Here is a 13,565-nt window from a genome sequence, read left to right on the forward strand (position 1 = left end):
GCCTAAACACTTGAAAGACAGGGCAGTGGGCAGTGTAAAACTGGATTTTGGAACTATTTATACAGTTGATATGATTTTCTACATTTTCTGGTATATGTCAAGAAATTTCAATAGATGTGTAAAAGAGGCCAAAAGATAAAGCAAATGATAAGATTATTGTATTAATGCCCATATCAGAGGATAAAGATCAGGAATTAAACAGACTATCCTGTGGACTCAAAGACAGCTGTTTGGAAGGAGATAGGCAAGAGGATGAAATGGTTGGATGGCATCACCGACTCAATAGACATGAGCTTGAGTAAACTCCAGGAGTTGGTGATGGACAAGGAGGCCTGGCATGCTGCCGTCCATGGGGTCGCAAAGAGTCAGACATGACTGAGCTACTGACCTGAACTGAACTGATTGAGGGAAGAGGAAAGTAATTCTTGGGAATTAACTCCTTCCTGGAGAGAAAAGGATTAGGACAAGGCTAAATTAACTAGATTAGTACTTAGATCAACAGTGAGTATCTACTACTCTTTCTATTTATAGTCAAATATTCCTGCTTTAATACCTAGGTTGCATGTAGTACTCACTAGGACTGGATAGTCCATCACACAATAATGGAAGACAGCTTTCTTGGACAAATAGGTCTGCTTTCCAGAAGCAAAACATCTCTCAGATGGGATAGTCATCTGGTGTTTATTCCTATAGGTACAGAGGATGGTTGGACTAGTCTTTGGGCTTGTTTTGTTAGTAACAAAATTAATACATTGATCTCTTTATATCTGAATTAGTTATGAGTTTAGAAGGGGAAAATGGGTATAGTTATTACATCATCTCAAATTCTAACATCAGTCCTTATTTTTTTTAATAGATTGGTCTCTGGAATGTTGTCATTGCAGCTACAGTGCCTAGTCCAGAGCCTGGAACACAGCAGTGTTTGATGGAAAAATTCATGTTTTTTAGTATATTTTCATTTGACTATGTAAATTTATTTTAATCCTTATAATATCTTGTTGAGTGAGGTTTGAAAAACCTGTTTTAACAAAATGGCAAAATGTGGTTCAAGAAGTTAAATATCTGAGAAGCAAACTCATGTATATTCCTAAATTTTATCCCTCTTCCCTTTCTGTGGAGTGAAAGCAAGATAACATCTTTATTGAATAAACTAGCAATGACATAGTAATTAGAGATAAACTAAATAGACAAGTTGAGAGACACTTTGGAAGTCTTAAATGCCAGAATGACAAGTTTTAAATTACACTGTTAAGTTATTAAGAGTCACTGAAAATTTTGAGGAGAATGGTGTGGTTTTTAGTTGCAGAGATAAATAGTAAATTGAACATTAGAGGCTATTAGGGAGACTGATGCACTGTTTTGGTGAATGAGCTTGTAGCAGCCTGAATTAGGTTAGTTATAACAGAAATGGAAAACAATAGGGGTTTTAGGACATTTAAATTTTTTAAGAAAAAATTTAAAATGTTATCAGTATATTATTATTAGTTTGAATTTACACTATATGTTGCTTACCCAAGCAGTTCATCCAAGTAATTTATACAGTCCCAGATTATCCATGAGATACCTAACAAATGCCAAAACTGGATTCATTACTCATTATAAATCTATGAGTGGAACCATGGAGTAATGCTGTTTTTAAAGCAAACTCAATACTCCCACATCTTATGTAATTCCACAGTTACAGTTTAACAGCTGTCTAATAGTTGACATTACATGTTAATCTTCTTTCTCCTTAAGGCAGCATTTAGATTTTGCTATCCCTCTGCTGGAAAGCTTTCCATGCTCCCTATTATTTTCCAGAAACCATAATTGGCTCACCATAATCTTGGCTCAACCAAGCTTATGTCCCTATATCTTCAACTCCCCTATATAAAATCCACTAGACTGAGGGGAAAAAAATCTTATTATTCTATACCCAAGTTATATAATCCTGTTTTTGTAGCTTTGTGTGTAGGATTCCCATTTTCAGACCCAGCTTTGGAGTGAATATGCTCAGGTTTGAAACTGTGTGACCTGGGAAAGATTCTGACTTCCTTTTACCTTGATGATTTCTTCTTCTTTTTTTTTTTTTTGATAATGATTAAATAGGTAATAGTAAGACATAATCATGTCTGCAGATAGTAGACACTCAAATATTAGCTATAATAAGTATTATTATTTTTACTAGTGAATCTGATCTGCTCCAATATAACTAATATTCCTTGAAGTACAGAGTTTTCCATTGAAGTTTTTCCAATTGATTTAACTAAAATGTTACTGGTGTCTTACCTTTGGGTGTGAGGTATTAGAAACAAGATTATGTGACTAATTAATCTATTTTTTGTGCAGTTAAATATATCAGATATTTTTATGTAAGCAACCATTAGTGAGTCAAAGGGAACTCTAATAGTATTCTTCTCTTTCACATACCTTAAATAGCTAACACTTGATGTCTTTATTTCTGTTCCCTGAGGAAGCATAAAGGCACATCCTAGTTGACATAAATTTACTCCTGCTGACTTGACAATTTTATATCAGAAAGGAAATTCAGGGGCTCAGCCTGAGTTTCTTATTGATAGCTAAATACTCTAAAGGTATTCTATGAGCAATTCCTCAAGTGAGTATTGTAGCCAAATAGATAAGGATTTTTAATATCAGAGTACTTAAAGAATATTGAAGATACTGATGTATCTTTGGAAGGAAATATTATTAACTGTGAAAATAACTTATTTTATAAATTACCTACTAGAATGCAACCCTTAAAAAAAAAAAGGCTGTTGTTTTGTGACATTGAAATGTTCTCATTCCTGTAAGTATAATGTTAGATATTTTTAGTACTTTCTGATATGAACAAATTTGTCCTGTTTTGTTGTTAATTTAGTTTCATAGTGAAAATTATGTTAAAGAAGTCAGGTGCTATGTAGTCATTTATAGCAAATGTGTATTGAGTCAATAAATTCAGTTCAGTTCAGTCCCTCAGTCATGTCCAACTCTTTGCAACCCCATTGACTGACTGCAGTACACCAGCTTCCCTGTCCATCACCACTTCCTGGAGCTTGCTCCAACTCACGTCCATCAAGTCAGTGATGCCATACAATCATCTTTTCCTCTGTTGTCCCCTTCTCCTCCCACCTTCAATCTCTCCGAGCATCAGGGTCTTTTCCAATGAGTCAGTTCTTCACATCAGGTGGCCAAAGTATTGGAGTTTCAGCTTCAGCATCAGTCCTTCCAATGAATATTCAGGACTGATTCCCTTTAGGATGGACTGGTTGGACCTTCTTGCAGTCCAAGGGACTCTCAAGAGTCTTCTCCAACACCACAGTTTAAAAGCATCAATTCTTCAGTGCTCAGCTTTCTTTATAGTCCATCTCTCACATCCATACATGACTACGGGAAAAACCATCACTTTGACTAGACAGAACTTTGTTGGAAAAGTAATGTCTCTGCTTTTTACTTTGCTGTCTAGGTTGGTCATAGCTTTTCTTCCAAGGAGCAAGTGTCTTTTAATTTTCAATAATTATCTTTATATTAAACAGACATTACTATTTGTAGTTTGAGATTAAAATAGCAGTAAATGTATGTGAATGTCTTTTGCATTTAAGCAAAAATGAAGATCTTATTTAGTGTATGGGAAGAATATATTTAAAGGAATAAATAATAATAAATATTTGTTGATAATAAGTTTGAAAATATAGAAAGGAAACTTAGGTACTAACTGAGATCCTCTCCTTTGGGACACTGACAGGTCTTGGCATACTGTCATCTACTAGGAGTCACTATAAATAGACTGTTTGAAAAATCACAGAGGTTTAAATGACAACCAAGAGCTAGGGTGCCACTGAAAGGTAAGTTTATATCCTCCATGAAACCACTTGTTCACAATTATGAGAGGTGGCTCTTTTAACTAATGCATATAAGCCACATAAAGTCAAGAAAAGTAAATAGAGGAATGTGTTCCAAACTAGAGAATAAAATTTTATTTTATTTTATTTTCATTTATTTTTATTAGTTGGAGGCTAATTACTTTATAGTATTGTAGTGGTTTTTGTCATACATTGACAAGAATCAGCCATGGATTTACATGTGTTCCCCATCCTGAACCCCCCTCCCCATCCCATCCCTCTGGGTCATCCCAGTGCACCAGCCCTGAGCACTTGTCTGATGCATCCAACCTGGACTGGCGGTCTGTTTCACACTTAACTACATAAAATCTGTACATAGACCGAAAGCAAGATAAAAAGATAAATGGATTTGGAAGAAAGTATTTGCAACATATATCACAATTAAAGGACTAATATCCTTAATATATAAATTTTTAAATAGAAGGAAAAGAGACCAAATATTTTATAGAAAAATAAAAGTCACAAACAGAAAATCAACTGATAAAAAAATGACCCTTAGAAAGCTATGGTACATATACACAATGGAATATTACTCAGCCATTAAAAAGAATACATTTGAACCAGTTTTAATGAGATGGATGTAACTGGAGCCCATTATACAGAGTGAAGTAAGCCAGAAAGATAAAGACCATTACAATATACTAACACATATATATGGAATTTAGAAAGATGGTAATGATAAACCTATATGCAAAACAGAAAAAGAGACACAAATGTATAGAACAGACTTTTGGACTCTGTGGGAGAAGGCGAGGGTGGGATGTTTCAAGAGAACAGCATCGAAACATGTATATTATCTAGGGTGAAACAGATCACCAGCCCAGGTTGGATGCATGAGACAAGTGCTCGGACCTGGTGCACTGGGAAGACCCAGAGGGATCGGGTGGAGAGGGAAGTGGGAGGTGGGATCGGGATAGGGAATACATGTAAAACCATGGCTGATTCTTGTCAATGTATGACAAAAACCACTACAATATTGTAAAGTAATTAGCCTCCAACTAATTAAAAAAAAAAAGCTTTTGCACAACAAAGGAAACCATGAACAAAATGAAAAGACAACCCTCAAGGTGGGGGAAAGTGTTTGCAAACAAAGCAACTGAGAAGGGGTTAATCTCCAAAATATACAAACAACTCATGAAGCTCAATATTAAACAAAAAATCAAAAAATGGGCAGACCGAAATACACATTTCTCCATAAAAGATATACAAATGGCCAAAAACATGAAATTATGATCAGCATCACCATTTATTAGAGTAATGCAAATCAAACTACAAAGAGGTACTATCTCACACCTATCAGAATACCTATGATTTAAAAAAATCTATAAAAAATAAATGCTGGAAAGGAAAAGGACAAAAGAGAACTCTCTTACACTGTTGGTGGGAATGTAAATTCATTAAGCCCCTGTTGGAGAGTATCATGGAGGTACCTTAAAAACTGAAAACAGAGCCACCCTATGACCCAGCAATCCCACTCTTAGATGTATATCCAGAGAAAACCATAATTTGAAAAGATACATGAACCACAATGTTCATTGTAACACTGTTTACAATAGCCAGGACATGGAAGTAACCTAAATGTCCATCATTGTAGGAATAAAGATGATGCTGTACAATGATCCAAAGGAATATCACTCAGCCATTAAAAAAAGAATGAAATAAGGACATTTGAAGCAATACGGATGGATCTAGAGACTGCCATATAGAGTGAAGTGAGTGAGAAATACAAATATTATTCAATATTTCTTATATGTGGAATCTAGAAATGTAGTATAGCTTAACTTATTTGCAAAGCAGTAATACAGTCACAGATATAGAAAACAAACTTATGGTTAACAAAGGGAGAATGAGGTGTGTGACAAATTGGGAGATTGGAATTGACATGTATAGACTACTGGTAAAGAATCCGCCTGCAATGTAGGAGACCTGGGTTGGGAAGATCCCCTAGAGAAGGAAAAGGCTACCCACTCCAGTCTTCTGCCCTAGAGAATTCCATGGACTGTATAGCCCCTGGGGTCACAAAGAGTTGGACATGACTGAGCGAATCTCACTTCACTTCACACTACTTATATATAAAATTCTGGAGATGTGGGCTCAGTCCCTGATTGGGAAGATCCCCTGGAGCTGGAAATGGTGACCCATTCTAGTATTCCTGCCTGGGAAATCCCATGGACAGAGGAACCTTGAAGTCTACAGTCCATGAGATGGCAAAAGAGTTGGATGCAACTTAGTGCCTAAGCAACAAGAACAGTATATAAAATATATAACTAATGAGAAATTACTGTGTAACAGGGGATTCTACTCAGTGCTCTGTGGTGACCTAAATGGGAAGGAAATCTGAAAAAGAGGGGATGTGTCTATATGCATAACTGATTCACTCTGCTGTACAATGGAAACTAACTCAACATTGTCAATTAACTAACCAGGGAACTTACCTAATCAGAGAAGCAAAAAGAAAAAAATAAGAGTGAAAATAGCTTAAGGGGCGGAGGGGCCAACATCAAATGAAACAGTATTTGCACCACAGGAGTCCTAGAAGGAGAAGAGAGGGAGGATAGGGCAGAAAATTTAAAGGTAACTGTAAACTTTACTAATCAGGTAAATAAAGATCACAGTGCAAATTTTTTAAAAGGACAATTAAAAGGTCAATGAAACTAAGAGCCAGTTCCTGCAAAAATAAAATTGGCAAACTTTTGACTAAGCTTATCAAGAGAGAAAGATAAGACTCAAAATCAGAAATGAAAGGGGAGACATTACAACTGACACTAAAGATATACAGAGGATCATCAGAGACAGGTATGAACAATTATATACAACAAATTGGACAATCTAGGAGAGATAGTTGTATTTCTAGATACATATAACCTATCAAGACAATCATAAGGAAATAGACCTGAGTAGACTGATTACTAGTAAGGGAATTAAATCGGTAATCAAAATATCACAACAAACTGAAGCCCAGAACCAGAGGACTTCACTGATGAATTATACAAAACATTAGAAAATAATTAATAGCAATTTTTTTCAAACTCTTGCAAATATTAGAAGGAAAGGGAGCAGTTCCAAACTCATTTTACAAGGCCAGCATTATCCTGATAGCATATTATATATAGAAAAACTCCAGCAAAAATCTATTAGAAGATGAATTCAGTAAAGCTGCAAGATTAAGTCATTATATAAAAATATTTTACATACATATATACTAATAATGAAATATCAGAGAGAAATTAAGAAAGCAGTTCCATTTACCATTGCATCATAAATAAAAGAAAATATCTTGGGATTAGTTTAGCCAAGGAGATGAAAACTGTATACTGAAAACTCTAAGACATTGATGAAAGAAAGTGAAGAGGACATATATATGAGATATCCTGATTTCACAGATTGAAAGAATTAATATTGTTAAAATGTCCATACTACCAAAAGCAATATACAGATTCAAAACAATTTTTCTCAAAATCCCCAAGTCATTTTTCACAGAAATAGAAATATTAGGCAGTTTGTTCTTATTTGTAGTTAAATATTAGTATTTAATTTTATGTTGCTAGTGATATTTAACATTTTCTGCATATTTATTTGAACTTATATACTTATGGTGTTCTCTTCTCATTTCAGGGGGACCCTAATTACACTAGGGGTTTCCCTGGTGACAGTAAAAAATCTGCCTGCAATTCAGGAGACCTGGGTTTAATCGTTGGGTTGGAAAGATCCCCTGGAGAAGGGAATGGCTACCCACTCCGGTATTCTTGCCTAGAGAGTTCCATGGACAGAGGAGCCTGGCAGGCTACAGTCCATGGGGTCACAAAGAGTGGGACACACCTGAGTGACTAACACTTTCACTAATCACATTCACACACATAAGCTGCAGCGCCTGACCTAGTGTGGGTACCCATCAGAGTGACGTTTATTGGCATCAGTCATAGCACAGTTCTTCCTCCTACATTTCTTCTTTTACTGCTTATGTTTATTCTTCTCCACCTATTATTAAACAAAGTAAATAATGGATTAAAATGTACTCTTTTATAGCTTTAAACCATATGAAAAAGATTAAAAAGATAAGAAATGTAAATACCATTAATTATAGCTTCTATATTAATAGTTACCATGATATAATTTTCACCTTTAAAGGGCTCATGATTACATATGTCAATAATATTATAAATATTTGTCTATGGATGCAACTTAATTTCTCCCATATTAAATACTGCTCAAATGTTAGACATAAATTTTCTTTGTGGTTTTACTATAAAATTAAATCTCACATTAAGTGGAAGATATAAATTAAATATGCTCTATTTGTAGAGAATAAATTTCAACATTTATTTCTTAAATGAAAGTCTGACAATACTTTTTTTTTAACATGATATTTTATGATTATTTACTATATTCTCTACAATGTTTTATCTTTTCTGTTTGTATGTTTTGCTTGACAATGTGTGAATAAACATTCTTTTTTCCATTTGTTAAACCAAAAGTTTAAAAGTATTTTAAAATTTTCCTAGTAATTAAAATTCAAATTGGTTTTATTCTGGTGTACTTGTAGCTCTTATGTTTTGAATCTGCTGCTGCTCTCATGAAGCTGTTTGGAGTCACAAAACATAAATATTCATGGTAGCCCATCACTTTAGCAATAAAAATAAAGTATATGTAATTTTTGTGTTTATTTCTGTTTCATATTAAGTCAATGTGTTTGTTCTCTCATTTCAATAAAAATACACATGTGTAAGTATTCTAGATAGGTTTCTAGAAGTGTTTTGAAGTATGCCACATTGGAGTTTGTTCAATCTCTTTGCATTGTAGTATTCCATTGTGTGACTATGCCATAATTTAGCCATTCTGTTGTTTATAGGAATTTTGGGTTTCAGCTTAAAGCTATGTTATCAGGTACATAAAGATTTAGCAATATAACATCCTCCTAAAAGAAAATTCCTTTATTATTTTGAAATATCCCTGTTTGAGTAAATTTACTGTAGCTAGTATGACAGCAGCTATGAATAATAAAGTTTTCAGATGTCCGCTCTAATGAACAGACACAAAGATGACTCCCAGTGTTTCCTGCTTACTGCTACTCATGATCTTATACAATCTCTTCCCACTACCTGCTTATAATCAATGAAACATGGCAAAGATATCAGAATGTCACTACTGTAATTATGATGTATGTGAATTCCATCTTACTAACCAATGTACTTCAGTTCAGTTCATCCAACACCATGAACTGCAGCATGCCAGGCCTCCCTGTCTATCACCAACTCCCGGAGTTTACTCAAGCTCGTGTCCATTGAGTCAGTGATGCCGTCCAACCATCTCATCCTCTGTCGTCCCCTCTCGCCTTGCATTCAATCTTTCCCAGCATCATGGGCCTTTCCAATGAGTCAACTCTTCGCATGAGGTGGCCAAAGTATTGGAGTTTCAGCTTCAACATCAGTCCTTCCAATAAACACCCAGGACTGATCTCCTTTAGGATGGACTTGTTGGATCTCCTTGCAGTCCAAGGGACTCTCCAGAGTCTTCTCCAACACCACAGTTCAAAAGCATCAATTCTTTGTCACTCAGCTTTCTTCACAGTCCAACTCTCACATCCATACCTGACTACTGGAAAAACCATAGCCTTGACTAGACGGACCTTTGTCAGCAAAGTAATTCTGCTTTTTAATATGCTGCTGTCTAGGTTGGTCATAACTTTCCTTCCAAGGAGAAAGTGTCTTTTAATTTCATGGGTAAACCTAACTCTAACCAACGTACTAGAGAGACCCTAAAGCTGCCATGAAGTAAAGGCCAAGTTAGAAATGCCATGTCAAAAGAACTCTGGGTAGCCTTTTTGTACAAAAGCATTCTCCAGCAAGAAACTGAAACCTCAGTAATGCAAATACTTGAATATTGCCAACAACCTAAAGCAGCTCTAAAGCGGATGTTTCCGCAACCGATTCTCTAGCCTACATGTGGATTGTAGTCTCCTGTGACTGAAGCAGGAGATCCAGTTAAACTGTGCCCAGACTTCTGACAGAAATAGTGGATAATACATGTGTGTTGTTTTAGAAACTAGTTTTTTGGAGATTTGTCTTGCAGCAGTAAATATCTAACACATTCACCATTACCACCATTATTCTTCTGGCTTTGGCAGGGTTTATACTAGTAAATTAAGAGGATGATGATAGGGACAATTTTCCATGTATAATTAGTGACACCTTACAGGGTGATAAATCTCTGCCACTATATCTGGAATATGATATCACAGTTGACCTTTGAATGTTGATATGAGTTGCGTGGTCCAGTTATATGCAGATTCTTTCAGTAGAAAATATTACAGTGCAACACAGTCCGTGGTTGGTCTAATTGGCAAATGTGAGAAACTACAGATATGAAGGGCCAGTTCTACATTATGTGTGGATTAACCCTTGTGGTGTTTAAAAGTCAGATGTATTTCTTACTCACTATTTGGTAAAGGGAATATGTCCATGTTAAGGATTTCCACTTGGATTTTGTATCATAATAGCTCTAATCCTCAGTTCAAGAAATTGAAAGATGGTAATGATAACCCTATATGCAAAACAGAAAAAGAGACTCAGATGTATAGAACAGACTTGTGGACTCTGGGAGAAGGCGAGGGTGGGATGTTTCAAGAGAACAGCATTGAAACATGTATATTATCTAGAGTGAAACAGATCACCAGCCCAGGTTGGGTGCATGAGACAAGTGCTCGGGCCTGGTGCACTGGGAAGACCCAGAGGGATCGGGTGGAGAGGGAGGTGGGAGGGGGGACCGGGATGGGGAATACATGTATATCCATGGCTAATTCATTTCAATGTATGACAAAAACTACTGTAATGATGTAAAGTAATTAGCCTCCAACTAATAAAAATAAATGGAAAAAAAAAAAAAGAAATTGAGACAGCTCACCAAAGGATATAATCGACAAATTCAAAATTTAACCTTACTGAATGAGAGAAAATAATGATAAAAATTGATATCCAAAGAGCTCATTTAAGTCAATAACATCAACAGCAGCAACAATATGATGAAAAATTAGGCAGAGGATCTGAATAGACGTTTCTCCAAAGAAGAAATACATATGGCCAAAAGGGCCATGAAAAAGATGCTCAATATCCATAGTCCTCAGAGAAATGCAAATCAAAACCATAATGAGATGTTACCTCGCCCGTTAAAACGGCTACTATCAGGAAGCAGTAGGTGTTAGTGAAAACGTGGAGGAAAGGAGCCCTTGTGCACTGTTGGTGGGAATTTAAATTGCTGCAGCCACCGTGGAAAATAGTATGAGAATTCAATAAAAATAGATACTACCACATGAGGCAGTTACACTTCTGAGTATCAAGATAAGATGGAAAACTCACTCTAAAGGACACGTGCACAGTCACAATTTGTAGTATTTTTACAAGAGCCAAGATAACAGAAATTACTTATCACTTTATGAATGGATACAGAAAATATGACATGTATATATGATGCAACATTATTCAGTCATACTAAGAAGGAAATCTTGCCATTTGTGACAACATGGATAGACCTTGAGTGTTATGCCAAGTGAAATGTCAGATGAGGTCATAAAAATATCTTCTGATCTCGTGTATGGAATCTTAAAAAACAAAACATCTGACACAGAGGTGGAGTATAGGGGTTAAGTAAAATAGGGCAAGAGGGTCAAATGGTAGAAACTTTCAGTGATGAAATAAACCATGGTGATGTAATGCATAGCATGGTGACAGTACAAAAAATGATTCTTGAACAGTTTGGGGGGCATGTGTGCCAAAACCCTATGCAGTTCAAAATCCACATGTAGCCTTCAGCTCTTCATATCTGTAGTTCCTTTTATCCCTAGCTCCTTATTCTTTGATGTGACCAACTGCAGATTGGCATAGTACTGTTCCACTTACTACTGAAAAATTCATGGATAATTAGGCCTACACATTTTAAAACGGTGTTGTTCAAGAAGAGTCAACTTCACTTAATATTCTGTAATGCTATACAATATATAGTATATACCATATGCTATACCATATTTGAATGTTCCTAAGAGATGGATCAGAAAGCAAAGAATGTTGCTAAGATATGACAAAGTGAAGAAGAACTAAAGAGCCTCTTGATGAAAGTGAAAGAGGAGAGTGAAAAAGTTGGCTTAAAGCTCAACATTCAGAAAAGATCATGCCATCCAGTCCCATCACTTCATGGCAAATAGATGGGGAAACAATGGAAACAGCGAGATACTTTATTTTGGGGGGGATCCAAAATCACTGCAGATAGTGACTGCAGCCATGAAATTAAAAGACACTTGCTCCTTGGAAGAAAAGCTATGACCAACCTAGAGAGCATATTTAAAAGCAGAGACATTGCCAACAAAGGTCCTCTAGTCAAGGCTATGGTTTTTCCAGTAGTCATGCATGTATGTGAGAGTTGGACTATAAATGAAGCTGAGCTTCAAAGAATTGATGCTTTTGAACTGTGGTGTTGGAGAAGACACTTGAGAGTTCCCTGGACTGCAAGGAGATTCAACCAGTCACCCTAAAGGAAATCAGTCCTTATTATTCATTGGAAGAGCTGATACTGAAGCTGAAACTCCAATAGTTTGGCCACCTAATGCAAAGTACTGATTCACTGGAAAAGGCCCTGATGCTGCAAAAGATTGAAGGCAGGAGGAGAAGGGGACGACAGAGGACAAGATGGTTGGATCACCATCACCAACATGATCATGGTATCACTGATTTGATGGACATGGGTTTGAGTAAGCTCTGGGAGTTGGTGATGGACAGGGAGGCCTGGCGTGCTGCAGTCCATGGGGTTGCAAATAGTTGGACATGACTGAGCAACTGAACTGAACTGAAGAGATGGATCCAAAAATATTTATCTAGAAAATGTGTTTGACAAACTTCAACACCCATTTATGATAAAAACTTGACAAAAAGTGGGCATAGAGGGAATATAAATCAACATAATAAAAGCCATACAGGACAAACCCACAGCAAATGTAATTCTTTTTTTTTTTTTTAACAAAAATAAAAAGTGGTTTATTGATTTACATAGATTTCAGCTCTAATAATATATATCATAAACTTTAAGAATTATAAATAAATGATTTTATATTTTACCAAGATAATCTAAGTTATGGCAGCATGTTTGATGAATATTAAAGTCCTGCAGTCATCATATATCTATTTTTCAGAAAATCAGGAAGTCATCATCCAAGTTTTATATTATGTCGTGATACAGTTACCCCTATACACACATTTCACTAAGTAGAAATAAGACATTCTGTTTTCTTTTTTGGCAAATCCTCCTTTTCGGTCATACAGATATACCCTCCTAATTTCTTACAATGTACAAAATTTAACTTTTTATTCGAAAGAGTTGTCTCAAATAACTTTCACCCAGGAAAGCTACAAAGGCATGAGGCAGCAACTGAATACTTCTCTGGACTTTGTATCTTGGATTTTCACTTTTGCCTAAAACCCCATTTTATAATTAAAACTGAATGAATCCCACATCATCATACTTAAAAATATGGAACACTTCACGAATTTGCATGTCATCCTTGCGCAGGGGCCATGCTAATCTTCTCTGTATCGTTCCAATTTTAGTATATGTGCTGCCGAAGCGAGCAGAGCAAATGTAATTCTTAAAGGTGAAAAACTGAGAGCTGTTACTTGAAGTTCAGGAACAAGACAAGGATGT

At 35.8% G+C, this 13,565-nt stretch overlaps 1 long non-coding RNA gene and 1 other non-coding gene across 3 annotated transcripts in view; one reads left to right on the plus strand and one right to left on the minus strand.

The window, feature by feature from the left end:
* LOC110143077 (uncharacterized) overlaps positions 1 to 13,565 on the plus strand; it is a 55,757-nt gene that overhangs the window by 28,823 nt on the left and 13,369 nt on the right. Inside the window, exons 2-3 of one of the 2 annotated variants that reach the window (XR_011483188.1) lie at positions 3,725 to 3,824; positions 5,476 to 5,593. This is a non-coding gene — a long non-coding RNA (uncharacterized lncRNA). Of the gene's footprint in view, positions 1 to 3,724; positions 3,825 to 5,475; positions 8,205 to 13,565 lie in introns of those variants that run through there. The other variant, XR_002315482.2, reaches the window with a different exon arrangement.
* Positions 13,389 to 13,495, minus strand: LOC139030985 (U6 spliceosomal RNA). The gene has a single exon (XR_011483415.1). It is a non-coding gene; the product is annotated as a U6 spliceosomal RNA (small nuclear RNA).

This window comes from Odocoileus virginianus, chromosome 24 (genome assembly GCF_023699985.2).
Source record: "Odocoileus virginianus isolate 20LAN1187 ecotype Illinois chromosome 24, Ovbor_1.2, whole genome shotgun sequence".
Taxonomy (NCBI): Eukaryota; Metazoa; Chordata; class Mammalia; order Artiodactyla; family Cervidae; genus Odocoileus; species Odocoileus virginianus.